The sequence below is a fragment of the Podarcis erhardii genome (assembly GCF_964252035.2).
Source record: "Podarcis erhardii genome assembly, chromosome: 2".
In the NCBI taxonomy this organism is placed as follows: domain Eukaryota; kingdom Metazoa; phylum Chordata; class Lepidosauria; order Squamata; family Lacertidae; genus Podarcis; species Podarcis erhardii.
In genome coordinates this window covers 100,601,719-100,617,708 of record NC_138498.1, presented here as the reverse complement: position 1 = coordinate 100,617,708, position 15,990 = coordinate 100,601,719, and the positions used below count along the sequence as shown (strand labels likewise).

Below are 15,990 nucleotides of genomic sequence, written 5' to 3'. Positions count from 1 at the left end.
TTTTATTATTATTTTATTTATGATTTTCAATTTTATACATTTCAATAATTTTGCAATCATTTTAACATTTTCAAAACTTGACTTCCTTCCCCATCTTTCTGCTGTTCCTTAAATTTATTTTAAATATTTTCTGCATATCCAAATTAACTTAATTTGCTCATTTATTCATCTGCTTTAAATATACACTCTTATAAAACTGCAGGTTATTACAATAATCCTGCCAATGTTCTTCTCTGTTTGCAGTTTATTTGTAAATATTCAATAAACAATTTCCATTCTTTTATAAGGTTTGCTATCTTGATTTCTTATTTTTCCAGTAAGTTTCACCATTTCTGTATATTCTGAAAGTTTTTGTATCCATTCTTTTTTTGTTGGGACTTCTTCTTTCCATTTTTGGGCAAGAAACATTCTTGCAAGTAACATTTATATACAGTTTGGTTAGTTCTGAACTACAGAACTGTCTAAGGATTCTTTAATCCTACAGTATTTGCTTCCATAAAGTAATAGCAGTCAATAGCCCTTCTCCTCCATGAATTTGTCTAATCCTCTTTTAGACAAATTTGGTGGCCATTACCTCTTCCTATGCGACCGAGTTCCATAGTATCACTATGTACTGCCTGAAGAAGTGTTTTCTTTTTTCTGTCCTGCAGTTCCCAATGTTCTGCTTCAAATATCTGTATATGTTTTAAATCTATGGGTGCTCCTGAAAGAAGAGTGGCAAATGAAGATGATGGCCTTTGCAGAACTGGCGAAATCCAAAACCAGCACAATCAAGTATTCCAAAAGGATTTAGGTAAATTTATACGATATCTGAAAGATTATTGTTAGCAATTAACATCACTAGCAGGGTTGTCTGAAGACTTGTAATGAGAAACTTTCAATCTTTTTATATTTATTTAAATTTCGAGCCATTCTGTAATGAATTTAATTAGAAGTGGAAAACGTATAAATTGCAATGGTATAAAGGCTAACTTTGAAAGTCCTGAGATGGGAGGGAAGGAAGTTGACAGCCTCTAAAGAGCCAGCGGTATAGTGGATAATTATGTTGTGAATGTACAATGGAAAATAAATAAAAATTATATATATATATATATATATATATATATATATATATATATATATATTTGCTTTCGTAGATTTTCACGGGTACAGGAATGCAGGTTTTGGTGTCCTCGGGTGTCTTCCCGTGTAAAAGTTGGGGTGTCTAGGCGACGTTTCGACGAGGTCTCACTCGTCATCTTCAGGCTGGTGCTTTCGGCTTCTTGTTACTGGAACAGAGCAGGATCTCAGTGTTTGAGTTCCTATAAATACTGTAGAGGGGGTGTGGTGTATAGCCTCCAATGTTCTGGGCAGAGAGGAAGTTCCCAGGCTAGTGTGCCTTTTCTTCTTTTGTTCCTTAATTACTTGAGAGATATCTTGAGTGATTTCTTGAGTGATATCCTGAGTACCACTTAGGTGGGTCATTAGGTGTGGATTAGTTGTTAAAGTCTTTGTGTCTTGACCTCTTGAACTTTGTGAAGAGTTTTCCTGAGAAGATGGCTGTACTGTACTTAGTTGTGCTCTGGCTTGGCTTCGTGTATAGGGGCGAGCTGTGGTTTTTGTGGATTAGTTGACTTTAACAACTAATCCACACCTAATGACCCACCTAAGTGGTACTCAGGATATCACTCAAGAAATCACTCAAGATATCTCTCAAGTAATTAAGGAACAAAAGAAGAAAAGGCACACTAGCCTGGGAACTTCCTCTCTGCCCAGAACATTGGAGGCTATACACCACACCCCCTCTACAGTATTTATAGGAACTCAAACACTGAGATCCTGCTCTGTTCCAGTAACAAGAAGCCGAAAGCACCAGCCTGAAGATGACGAGTGAGACCTCGTCGAAACGTCGCCTAGACACCCCAACTTTTACACGGGAAGACACCCGAGGACACCAAAACCTGCATATATATATATATATATATATATATATATATATATATATATATATATATATAAAATCTATAGACGCTCCTAAGGCTGCTCAAAAAACAAAACACCTCCCACTGTAGCATTTAAAACACACACACAAATTTAAAGCAATAATAAAAGCAAAGAAGCTGCAATGATTCAGCTAAAAGGCTCCAAACAGGAGGAATGTGTTGGAGGTGCATTTATTTATAAAGGAGGGCAATGAGTTGTTTTGTGTGCTGGTGGCATTTTTTTATTAGTTGCAGCAGAAGCAAAACATTGTTACAGGCTCTCTGTTCTATCACTGTGACTGCCATGCAAGATTCCTCACTGGCAAAAAAACAGCCCTGGGCTCAACTCCAGGCCCAGCTGGTCACTTGCAAGGGTCCTGAGAAGGTCAGATGCTCTCTACACAGCTGTGTGATTTCGTGGAAAGCAATGGTGAGTGTCAACATTCTGAGAGTGGCTCCTTTGCCAAAATGAACTCATTTCTGGCGGAGGACAATATTCCATCTTACATAAAACGTGGGTTGCTACGCAAGCTGCCAGAAGGCAAGGGAAGGTGACGTGAACTCCAGATCCTCACCTTGGACCTTAGTAATGGAGCAAGCCAAGTTCTTTTCAATACCTGGCGGGAAGAGAGAAGCGCTTAGGCCATTTAAGAATATTGGAGCACCTGAGAAAAGCCAGAAATATTATTTGGGTGTCAGTAGTATAAACTGATGATAAAGAACATCGGTTGCGTGTGGAGATAAGGATTCTTACAACGGCGTTTCACTATGCGTGCTTCATATGTTAATTGTTGGAGGGGTATGGAAGGGAAGCGCAGTAACATTCACAGGTGGAAATGCAAGCCAAACTATAATATGAGCTATTTGTCCAAAGAAGGCTGATTGCCGAAGACTTGATGCTTTTGAATTATGGTGCTGGAGGAGACTCCCATGGACTGCAAGAAGATCAAACCTATCCATTCTTAAGGAAATCAGCCCTGAGTGCTCACTGGAAGGACAGATCCTGAAGCTGAGGCTCCAATACTTTGGCCACCTCATGAGAAGAGAAGACTCCCTGGAAAAGACCCTGATGTTGGGAAAGATGGAGGGCACAAGGAGAAGGGAACGACAGAGGACGAGATGGTTGGACAGTGTTCTCAAAGCTACCAGCATGAGTTTGACCAAACTGCGGGAGGCAGTGGAAGCCAGGACTGCCTGGCGTGCTCTGGTCCATGGGGTCATGAAGAGTCGGAGACGACTAAACGACTAAACAACAAGAAAATTGTCCAAACTGCATCTGCATTGTGGTTGGAAGGAAACTGTTCCTTGAAAGCAGTACCAAAAAAGGAAATTCTCAACCTAGCCAGCTGCAGTTGCACCATGGGCCACATTCGGCCCATCACAAAGCCATCTTCCTCAGCTCAAGGCAACCTGCCCATCAACTGACATAGCCAGTCACATCATCTGATGGAAGGTTCCTTCTTCTTTAAGCAATAGGACTAAGGAGCCTGTACAAAGCAACCCATCATAGAATCATAGAGTTGGGATTTTCAGCTATGCAATGGTACTCCCCCCTCCTTTGAGGTTCTCCCAACCTTCTGGGGCAGATTTGAAGAGGGCATGGGATGCACATGGAGGAAAGTTCCACTGTGTGAGTGAAATTCCTTAAGATGATGGAATGAGTCGGTTGGATACCGCCCAAGAACAATAGCAGGGACAGGGAACATGCAGCCCTCCAGATGTCTTTGCACTAAAATTACTTTCATCCCTGACCGTTGGCCATTCTCGTTTGGAGCCGAGTCCAATAACATCTGGAGGGCCACAGGTTCCCCATCCCTGGAGTATAGTTTGTAAGCTTTTAGATAATGCACACATCTGTCTGGCAGGCATCGTCTTAGAAAATGAATTTGTGTGCGAGAAAGGAGAGTATGGTTATTTTAAGAAGGTGCTTGCTCTCTCCAGTTCTTAAAAGTACTTGTATTTATACAAACACACACAAATGATTGGGACACTTTTTTCAGTCAATTAGTCAATTATACATTGCAGCCCAAGTATTTAGATTGTGAAGTTCAAACAATGTAGTTGCCAGTTATACTATACCACTTTTGTTTTACATCTAGCAATAGAGTTTTGTATATATATGTAGAAAAGCCGCGGTGTGTGAATTATTGGTTCCTTAGGGGAAAGTTATTTTCTCTCCCCTCAGTATTTAGGAGCAGGGCACTGAATGAAGAACATGAAATGTGGAAGAGAAATATATAATATGATGAATACCTATAATAATGTACTTAGGGTGGAATTCAACATAGCACTAAGTGGGGCATGTGCAGGAGGGGATAAGTCCCAGTCACAAAATGAGACTTTCTCCCCCTCTCCTCCCTTGTGTGTCCTCTGCATGCCCCTAAATTTGTTCTGGGTTTCCCCACGGGAGGGGGAGGAGAGGGGGGAAAGTCCTGTTGCATGAGGGGACCCCATTCTGTGCACTCAGCAGCTTATATGAATCCAACCCTTAAGAAAAATAAATGACCCCATGGCATGTGATATTTTGTGATATTTTTTGTTGAGGGCACTTTATCTGCTGTGTAAAAAGCAGATTTTCTTCTTTTTAACAATTAATTTCCCCCCAGATTCTGATTATCCTATCAAGCCCCAATCCACATATAGCACATACATTGGCTGATTCCTCATTTGTCAACGATTGACAGATGAATATGCAAACGAATCACACTACAAAGCATTGGGTGAGATCCAACAATGTTGTCCTCAGAGTAGATCCATGGAAATGAAGGAACAAGTTACTTAAGTCTATCAACTTCATTGGGTTCCACTCTGACTTACATCAGTTACAATCCACTGCCTCTGAGAGAAATTGCGTGATGTGGAAGCCCTGCCTGTATAGTTTCATCTGTTATGACTCAAAGAAAGCCATCATGTGATGACGGGTTTAAAATGATAAGCATGTATGTGCAAATGTGACCATAGTTAATGTCCCGTTGTTTTTGCTTTGGGGAGAGTTTGGGCACCTTTTGTGAAGGAGGGAGGGTAGCAGGAACTCTAAAATAGATTTTGAGCTAGTGGCTTAGATTGCCATATAAATAATGAAGAGATTTGAAGGTCTAAGCATTTCCAGATGTTGGAGCAGGTAATGGCTTTGAAACCCATGTTAAATAAGTGCTGGGTTTTTGACCTGCTGGAAAAATGTACTCTGGTGTGACACAAATGACACTGCTTTCAAAAATTATCCTATATTATCCTAGTCCTGGTGAGGGTAACAACCTGAGGGCAGGCAACTTGATTAGCTTCCTGCCTGGATGGCGAGTACATCCCAGTTATTGTCTGTGATTTATGCCTGGAGTCCCTGGGTGTAATCATGCATACTTTGCAGTAGGTTGGGGGACTCCCTGCACCCAGCAAGGTATGAACTGAAGGAGAAAACAAAGTTCTTCCCAGATTCCGCATCACTAAGTGGTACCTTGCTCTGACAAAGCATCATGATTCTCAAAGCAGGAATCTGTCACAAGCTTATCTTTCTCTCTGCCATTGAGATATGGGGAGGTGAAGAAGAAGAGAAGAGTTTGGATTTGATATCCTGCTTTATCACTACCCGAAGGAGTTTCAAAGCGGCTAACATTCTCCTTTCCCTTCCTCCCCCACAACAAACACTCTGTGAGGTGAGTGAGGCTGAGAGACTTCAGAGAAGTGAGACTAGCCCAAGGTCACCCAGCAGCTGCATGTGGAGGAGCGGAGACGCGAACCCGGTTCACCAGATTACAAGTCCGCCGCTCTTAACCACTACACCACACTGGTTCTCACAGGTGAAGAGGTGCAGAGCCTTCAGAACAACAGGCTGAACCCTTTTAGCTAGCATTTCCAGCCTGTGCCATTTTAACAGCCTGTTGATCTCCCTCATGTTGCAATTACTGCTAAAACATTTTTTAGCCTACCTTTAAAAAACAAAAAGTTACTAAAGGAATGGTGCAATAGATTTTTTTTTGTTATTTCTTAAAGGGGAATTGTTCCTTCCTCAACTACATTGCTATATCACAGCTACCTACTATGGATAGGACGTAACAGACAGGACATACACACAAACTCTCTATATATCCCTGAATTAGGAAAAATTCAGCTGCAATTCTCCACGTTGCTTGAAATGGAAAAGCAAAGATTGGGAGACATTACGACCTGCCAACCTTGAAGCAGTTCAGCCTTTCCAGCAAGGGTCATTGCAAGTCCTACACCATGGGTAGGCAAACTAAGGCCCCAGGGCCTGATCCGGCCCAATCGCCTTCTAAATCCTCCCCACAGACGGTCCGGGAATCAGCGTGTTTTTACATGAGTAGATGTGTCCTTTTATTTAAAATGCATCTCTGGGTTATTTGTGGGACATAGGAATTTGTTCATTGTTCATTGTAGTCTGGCCCCCTACAAGGTCTGAGGGACAGTGGACCGGCCCCCTGCTGAAAAAGTTTGCTGACCCCTGCCCTACACCTACCAAAGACCCTTTTATCAGAGAAAATAGGGATCAAACCTGCAGAGCCGTAGGAGGCCAGCCAGGTTTTTTTTTGCCCTGGGTGAAGCGTCCATTGAGGCTCGCAGTCTGCATGTGTACAGAAATGTCCATGGGGTGTCTGTTCCATACTGGGTCTTTGACCCAGGTGAAACAAAGCCTGGTTTCGCCCCTGAAACCTGTCACCTTTTGTATACAAAGTAGGTGATGTACCACTTAACTCCCCAGCAACCAACTTCTATAAGCCCAGATGAGTCCTTGGTGGGGTCAGTTCTGCAAACTGCATGGCAAAATCCATTGCCAGAGTTGTTGTTGTTTAGTCGTGTCCGACTCTTCGTGACCCCATGGACCAGAGCACGCCAGGCACTCCTGTCTTCCACTGCCTCCCACAGTTTGGTCAAACTCATGCTGGTAGCTTTGAGAACACTATCCAACCATCTCGTCCTCTGCCGTCCCCTTCTCCTTGTGCCCTCCATCTTTCCCAACATCAGGGTCTTTTCCAGGGAGTCTTCTCTTCTCATGAGGTGGCCAAAGTATTGGAGCCTCAGCTTCACGATCTGTCCTTCCAGTGAGCATTCAGGGCTGATTTCCTTCAGAATGGATAGGTTTGATCTTCTTGCAGTCCATGGGACTCTCAAGAGTCTCCTCCAGCACCATAATTCAAAAGCATCAATTCTTCGGTGATCAGCCTTCTTTATGGTCCAGCTTTCACTTCCATACATTACTACTGGGAAAGAGTTGCCAGAGTACTCTAATGCAAATGTGAAATGTCTTTGCACGGTGGGTAAAATAATAATAATAATAATAATAATAATAATAATAATAATAATAATAATAATTCAGTGCATCTTTAAAAAGGTTGGTTGGATTGTTCTCAGAGTACCCTTGTCTGTCATGAAGAAAAGCAAAAAGTTGTGAGTGGGTAGTCTGGTGTTCAGAGGCTCTTCCACAAGTACAAAATAATGCATGATGTGATGGATTGTCTGAAAATCAACTCTGAAAACTCAACTCCCCCATCTCACTTCTGTAATCCTTGGCCTGAGAAACAGTTTCGAACTCTTCAGCAGTTGCATTCTTCTCTCCAGCATGTGAGACCATCCCATATGACATATGTGCTATTTGCGGCGACTGTTTGTCCAAATGAGGTGGTTCGAAGTAAAAAGGCCAACAGATCTGTCTTTTGTAACACTGTGAGCAGCTTGTTAAAATTAGTCGCCCAAACTGCAGGACATCTGTGCTGTTGGGTTTCCAAAAGCACTATCAGTACTGCAGATGAAAGCAACTCCACCACCACCCAAAATATTCTATTTCCCAGATGGGAAAAGCTGCAAAAAAGGCAAGCCTTTGATTTTGGTGCTGAATAAACTGCAGTCTTTCCTTCTCCCTCCCAACGCCTTTTCTTTTCCTTCTCCTGCTTTGGTGGACAATAAGTTCTCGCTTTAGTTTTGAATCTCACGCCAGTTATGTGGAGCACTTCTGTTCTCTTAAAATTTACAAGCAAATCACCAACACACTATCCAGAGCAGCAGAAGAGATCTTCCTGTGATATGATATAATAAACATTTCCTTGAGTGATATCCCAGGCCTAGAATGGACAATAATCCCTGCTAATGTCTCTTATTGTGATGGGTAGTAATACAACACCTGTTTATCCTGTTCAACAGGCGTGTCTGTCTCAGTAGATATCTATGCATAGATGTAAACATCTGAATAGGATGGTTGTGTGTGCAAAATCCAACATGCGTAGGACTGGAAATCAGAACTGAATGTGCCTATGCAGTTTACTATATGGGCCTACATAAGCAGGATTCTATAATGATGATGATGATGATGATGATGATGATGATGATATATTTATTTATACCCCACCCGTCTGGCTGGGTTTCCCCAGCCACTCTGGGAGGCTCCCAACAGAACACCAATAACAATAATAAAAAAGCAACTACATCAAACATTAAAAACTTTCCTTCTAAAAGTCGGATACTTGTTTATTTCTTAGACATCTGACGGGAGGGCGTTCCACAGGGCGGGTGCCACCACCGAGAAGGCCCTCTGCCTGGTTCTCTATAACCTCACTTCCCGCAGTGAGGGAACCGCCAGAAGGCCCTTGGCGCTGGACCTCAGTGTCTGTGCTGAACGATGGGGGTGGAAATGCTCCTTCAGGTATCCTGGGCCAAGGCCATTTAGGGCTTTAAAGCATCCATCCTAGTCAAACAATAAACCCATCTCTGGATTTTGGTTGTAGGCTAGGTGACTTGGCAGAGGATCTGTAGAATGACAGCAAGGTCCAGAGGATGGGAGAAAAGGTAGGTAGCCCTCAGTCAAATCCACAAATCCCAACACACACACACACACACACACACACACACACACACACACACACTTCAATTCAATCCAAATTATGCCACCCCAGTCTTCAAAAAAGCAGCAGCTGAAAGCTAAGAGGCCATCACAACAGACAAAGAGGCCAGGACCCCTCTGGTTTCTTTGTCATTTGAGCACTGTCTCTAGAAGCTGTTGTTTACTGCCTGTCTTAAAAATGATTGACCATGGTCCTGGACATATACTCCCTTGTGTGCCACAGACACTGGTGTTCTTTAACCATACTATCCAAATGAGAGAAGGAGTATGAAAGGGATAAATAGTAGCCAAGTGGATTAATAGAGCCAGTGTGGTATAGTGGCTAGAGTGTCAGGATAGGATCCTGGGAGACTGGGTGTGACCTTGGGCCTCTCAGCCTAACCTACCTCACAGGGTAGTTGTGGAGAACCATGTGTGCCACCTCGAGCACCCATGCAATAAATAATAAACAAAATAAAAAATAAATAGCATTTTTGAGCTGTGAGCCAAAATCTGTGCTTTGTATCGTAGCCCAATCACACACTCACATGGGCTCTACAAACAAAAAATGGGTCTATTAATCACTTTGATCCCGGGACTGTTCTGTAGCTGAAAACATGGCTGAAATGTCAGATGTGGATCGCTTCAGCTCAAAATCACTACCTATACATTTATCCCATTTGGGAAGTGTGTGTCCTAGTGCACTCTAGCCTTCAGAAAATACTAGTGAGAGACATTAGCCATGAGCTGGGAATAACAACTGCAGAGAGTGCTACCTGCTCAGATCTTGCTTGTTGGCGTCCCATGGGCTTCCCTGGTTGACCACTGTAAGGACATAATGCTGGAGTAAATGGGCTCTTCTTGTGTGACTGATAATTTAAAAGGCAAACACAGACATTCTAATGTCCTTGTTTCTACACAGGAATACAGCCAGAATGCTTCCTTTCCTTCACTCCAAAGTGTCCTCTTATCCTCCTAGCAAATCACTGTAAGGCCTGGGACAAATTATTCAGAATCCCCCCCCCCTGGAATCCTAGCTACAATGAAGGAATTGACTCACCATAAACACTACAGGAGGAAGCCTTGGGTTTATAGAGATCCGCCAGCTAACTGACCACACGGGGTAAACTGATAGCAACTGTAAAAGCAGTTGTAAAAGAATACACATGTTGAAAAGAGAGGCCAAACTGCATTGACCAAAAACATAGAGAGAAGACAAACCCTTCACTCCAAGTATCTCCTTGAGAGCCAGCGTGGTGTAGTGGTTAAGAGCGGTGGATTTGTAATCTGGTGAACTGGGTTCGATTCCTCGCTCCTCTACATGCAGCTGCTGGGTGACCTTGGGCTAGTCACACTTCTCTGAAGTCTGTTAGGTTTGTTGTGGGGGAGGAAGGGAAGAGGAGATTGTTAGCCGCTTTGAGACTCCTTAGGGTAGTGATAAAGCGGGATATCAAATCCAAACTACTACTACTACTCCTACTCTTCTTCTTCTTCTTCTTCTTCTTCTTCTTCTTCTTCTTCTTCTTCTTCTTCTTCTTCTTCTTCCCCTTCCTTCCTTCCTTCCTTCCTTCCTTCCTCTCACCTCTTTTAGGAACCAATTGCTGTGCATCATAAAAGCAGAGCACTTAAAAACCATCTGCATATTGTAGATGTGTCACTCACTATAAACACAGCAAGGGCTTTGTATTTATTGCATGTAAAGAAGGATGGAGATTGGAAATTAAGTTAATATGCCCCGTATTGCTCTGTTTGGATGGCATCTGTGCTAGGAACTGCCCTGTCCACCACTCAGAGCACCACTTGGGAGGGTTGTTTGATGGAGGGTCCTACATTCCAGAAGATAGTAAGATATGAACAGGGAACCTTTGTGCTCAGGGACATCCCCTTGTCTGCTCACCCATGCAGTCCAGTCATGGCCCTCGTGGAGCAAAGGTCCCTGAATACCACGCTTTCTTTTTGGAATTTGGACCTAAATGTGAAAATTCTCTACCACACAATAAAAGTGGCATTCCTTTGCCCTTTAGCACATCAGTCTTCCCCTCGTGAATAGAGCCCCGAGTTCTTTGGCTTTTCCCATATGGAACAATTGATCCCTTCAGTTAATTTGCCAAGAGTAATCAGTTATTTCTGCTGGCTATAAATTTTAAACACTGCCAACCTCACCCCCCCACCCCACCCCACCCCGCTTTACAAAGAAAAAAGCAGGAGGAAGGGAAGAAAGCAAAGCAATAAAAGTGGGACAGCAATAAAGCACGCAGCTGTCAGAGCGGGGACGGCTGGTGTAGTTTAGCACCGCAGGGGGAGAAAAAGAAAGAAAGGAGCAGAACGAGCTCCGAAGCCATTTTCACCTGTCGGTTTCCCAGGCCCTGGGGTTCAGCTCTGAGAAGAAGGGACTTCTCAGTTGATTCTTCCGCTGCCATGAGGGTCATTGGGTGTAGCCTGTCCATTTTGTCCTGAGAAACCTTTGGGGTGTTAATGCAGCAGGATATACACTGAAGGAATGCCAGTAAATCAATGGAGTGAAACACACACACAGAGAGAGAGAGAGAGAGAGAGAGAGAGAGAGAGAGAGAGAGAGAGCAAGCGCGAGAGAGTGCTAGTTCAGGCAAAATACAGTTTCTTATCTCCTTGGTAGCAGCAAGTCAGCAGAATAGTATTAGGCTGGCCATTTGTCCTTCTTTGTAGAGGACAGTCGTAAGAACATATGAACATGAGAAGAGTTTGCTGGATAAAGCCAATGACCTGCCCAGTCCAATGTCCTTTTCTCAAAGTGACTGAACAGTTGTTGTTGTTGTTGTTGTTGTTAGACTTTACATACCGCCCTATACCCGGAGGTCTCTAGGTGGTTCACAGAAGAGATCAACCTCAAAAACCACAATATATATATAATCGAAATGAAAACAACCACCCAATAACACCCCCCCCAGTGCTGCTCTTTCAATCCAGATCGAGGCATCCCTCTGTGGCTGCTTTATGAACAAGAAGGGGAGATTCCTTATATCACATCCTCCCTGGCTACGCTATTACGAGCTTTTTCTGTGGAAGGAATTGTTTGTTTAGGTTGACATCCCCGCTTTTGGGGGCAGTTTTAGAATCTGCTCGAACATACATTGAACCTTATTTATTTTTTAAAATGGTAAATGGAATGGAACGTATTAACACGTCTGTAACTGGATGTGCATATCCGGATGGCAAATTTGTACCCATGGGCAGGATTTGAGCACAAGAGAATTCTCCCCCACCTGTGCTTTCCAGGAACTGGCATTCAGGGGTGTTGTTGCCTCCCACCGTGGAGGCAGAAAACAATCATCATGGCTAGTAGCCATGGACCACCCTCTCTTTGCAGTCCTCTGTTTGAAGGAGTTCTGTTCCAAGTTCAGTTTAAAGGTAACAGACAGTAAGAGGGGCCAGCTGAGCAGGCCCCAGGGCATGCAGAAGGTTCCATTCCAGAGATCCCCAGGTAGGGAATGCACCTTGCCTGAAACCCTGGACAGCTGCTGCCAGTCTGTGCAGTACTGAGCCAGATGGACAAATGGTCTGATGGAGTATAAGGCAGCTTCCTACGTTCCGCACATATAGTAGCGACTTGCAGGGTAGCACCAGGGTCCAGTGCATTGTTTCCATGGCTTCTCAACACTGAATGTTGCTGTCCCTTGCTGAGAGGGAGAGGGGTTGAGGTTCAGGGAGCTCAGCACATTTGTGTGTGTCTCTGTGTGTTGGCACATGCACGTTTTATGAAAATCGGTGTTCTCTGTGGTGGATTTATAAAGAAGTAAAGGCTTTCTGGGAAACGGTATATAATGAGTTAAAGAAAATGTTTAAAAATACTTTTTGTTAAAAAACCAGAAGCCTTTTTATTGGGTATACAGTGGTACCTCGGGTTACAGATGCTTCAGGTTACAGATTCCGCTAACCCAGAAATAGTACCTCGGGTTAAGAACTTTGCTTCAGGATGAGAACAGAAATTGTGCGGCGGCGGCACAGCGGCAGCAGGAGGCCCCATTAGCTAAAGTGGTACCTCAGGTTAAGAACAGTTTCAGGTTAAGAATGGACCTCCAGAACGAATTAAGTTCTTAACCAGAAGTACCACTGTAGTGGGTAAAGAGATACCAAGGGAAGATAAAAGACTGTTTATGTATGCAACAACCGCGGTAAGAATTCTTTTAGCCCAAAAATGGAAAGAGCAAGAAGAACCAATGAAATAAGAGTGGCAGATGAAATTGGTGGACTTTGCAGAACTGGCAAAGCTGACAGGAAAAATCTGAAACCAGCACGATCAAGTATTCCAAAAGGATTGGAGTAAATTTATACGATATCTGAAAGATTATTGTAAGCAATTAACACCACTAGCTGGGTTGTCTGATGACTTGTAACAGTGGCGTAGCGTGGGGGGTGCAGGGGGGCCCGGCCGCACCGGGCGCAACATCTGGGGGTTAGGGGGCGCAAATCCACGGGTTAGGGGGCGCAAATTACTTGCCTTGCCCCGTGTGCTGACAACCCACGCTACGCCACTGACTTGCAATGAGAAATTTTCAATCTTTCTACATTTATTTAAATTTTGAGCCATTCTGTAATGAGTTTAATTAGAACTGGAAAACGTATAAATTGCAATAGTATAAAGGTTAATTTCGAAAGTCATGAGGTGGGAGGGAAGGAAGTTGACAGCCTCTAAAGAGCCAGGACGGTATAGTGGATAATGATGATGTGAATGTATAACATTAAATGGAAAATCAATAAAAATATATATAAGAAAGAAAGAAAGAAAGAAAGAAAGAAAGAAGAAAATCGGTGTTCTCTTTACTCCTCTTTTCTGCGGATATATATCTTGTTTTGGCAATGTGTATGCATCCACCATAACCAGGGTTCAGACTATTTAAGAACATTTCAGTGTCTTGACTATTTGATTCCGACACTGCGGGTGGGGGTGGGGAAAGAGAGAGCCACCCTTTTGTTTTCTGTCGTCAGGGTTGGTGGGAGTGGGAGAAAGAGTATGAGGAGAAGTGGGAGAAAGTGAAGCGGTTTGAATAATGGGTGAAATGGCAGTGGGTTCTTCACCCCCAGGGATAAAAGCAGCACGATGGGTCTTTTCACAGCCACAGTCCAAAACATGGATTCCTCAAGTCGCAGCACCACCCGTCTGGAGTCGGTAGCACAAGGAGGCAACAAAAAGCAAATATTGAATGTGAGATTTCAATTGAACAGCAAACAACGGGCCCTTTTTCTCTTTAACAAACATTTCAGGAGACTAAAATAAAGTGAAAACTGGAATGTCATGGTTACCTTGCTGCTGTTTACCTTTGCACATTTTTTCCTCTATGAAAATCTCTCGCCTTGCTGTTATATCTAATGCCATTAAAAAAAAAAAAAACTTTAAAATTTCTATAGGCTTCCTGCATGTTGGAACTCCCCGCCTATTGAGACTAAGCAGGCGTCTTCACTGCACTCTTTTTGACACCTGCTAGAAACATTTCTGATTAGATAAGCCTACCCAGATGCTTAGAAAGTTTTAATTTTAATCTGTTTCCGTATATTAACTTCTGTATGTTTTAAAGCATGGTTGCACATTTTTCTTGATTTTGTTGTTTTATCTGTTTGTAAACCACATTGGTGTGTGTGTGTGTGTGTGTGTGTGTGTGTTGCTGTTTGGTTTTTTTTTTTTTTAACAATCAAGCAGTATATAAATTTTATGAAATAAATAAATAAATAAATAAATAAATAAATTATAGCAACGATTTCTAAATTTGCATCTATGAATATATTTCATGCAAACCTTCTGCATTCTCTTCAGTTCTTTTTGGGGTGTGTATGATCAATTCCCTCTCTCCTTGAGAGCCAGTGTGGTGTAGTGGTTAAGAGCGGTAGTCTCATAATCTGGGGAACCGGGTTCGCGTCTCCGCTCCTCCACATGCAGCTGCTTGGTGACCTTGGGCCAGTCACACTTCTCTGAAGTCTCTCAGCCCCACTCACCTCACAGAGTGTTTGTTGTGGGGGAGGAAGGGAGAGGAGAATGTTAGCCGCTTTGAGACTCCTTAAAGGGAGTGAAAGGCGGGATATCAGATCCAAACTCTTCTTCTTCCTCTTCCTATCCCCCCTCCCCCCCGGGCATAAGTGGGCACCCAATACAATCTATGCAAAAATCTGTAATATTATGGACTGTTTGAGCATCATGCAAGACTGTGGTGGAGGTACAAGTGATTTTGCATCTGCCTTGGCAATGTCACACAGAGGTATCCTGTCTTCAGAATGCTCTTTCCGGGCTAGTCACACTTCTTTGAAGTCTCTCAGCCCCACTTACCTCACAGAGTGTTTGTTGTGGGGGAGGAAGGGAAAGGAGAATGTTAGCCGCTTTGAGACTCCTGAAGGGGAGTGAAAGGCGGGATATCAAATCCAAACTCTTCTTCTTCTTCTTCTTGAAGCTAAAGCCAAAACATACATAAATAGTACTGAACTCCTGAGTCACACCTTGAAATCCCCCTACCAGCTCATTCTCTCTGTTCATGTGAATGCAGGCTAACATAGAGTAGCAACAGCCAGCCAGCACAGGTGCAGCTAGCAGGAAAATGTACTATAATATTTGAGCATTTGCAAGTCAACACACTCATCTCACACACTTCCAAGCACTATTCAGAGCAATTTTGTATTTTTAAAGCACAGAACTTTACAACTGTGAAAGAAAAGATGTGGGGGAGCCCAGTCCTTTTGTTTCTTCCATAGTTTTTGAAGTTAATTGCTGCAAACAGGGATTTCGCTAATCTCAGAGAAAGGGCTGGGCTGCTTTCGAGAGGAAAAACCTTGATAAAAATTATTTCGGCTTACAAAGGAACTTTTATCAACTTCTGTTTCCTCTGGTGCTGCTGATATCTGACAAGGTGGGTGGGGATCTGGAACATGAAAGGCTTATCAAAAGGAAAGACAACTTAGGTTTGGGGTTGAATCCAAAGCACACTGAGCTTAATATAAAGACGCCCATTCATTTGGAGCCGCTTTATGTTACGCAAAATGGCTCCCACTTCCCAAGGGCAAATTGGAGAAGAGCATTGTTTTAGCTTTTTCCTTATGCTATGTTCCATCTTGTACTGTTGTATGCGTAGTTGGATAAGTTGAGCTTGTATCAAAACTAAACTTGAAAGCGTTCTAGCACAACTTGCCTTACGTGGCTCAGGACCGCAAAACCTCAAGGACTGCCTCTCCCCATATAAACCG

General features: G+C 43.1%; 1 long non-coding RNA gene across 1 annotated transcript; it reads right to left on the bottom strand.

Moving 5' to 3' along the window:
- Nucleotides 1-2,177: 2,177 nt before the first annotated feature.
- Nucleotides 2,178-11,218, bottom strand: LOC309334814. The gene is made up of 2 exons (XR_014153283.1): nucleotides 11,136-11,218; nucleotides 2,178-2,578 (listed from the first exon to the last, which is right to left on the bottom strand). It is a non-coding gene; the product is annotated as an uncharacterized lncRNA (long non-coding RNA).
- Nucleotides 11,219-15,990: the final 4,772 nt, after the last annotated feature.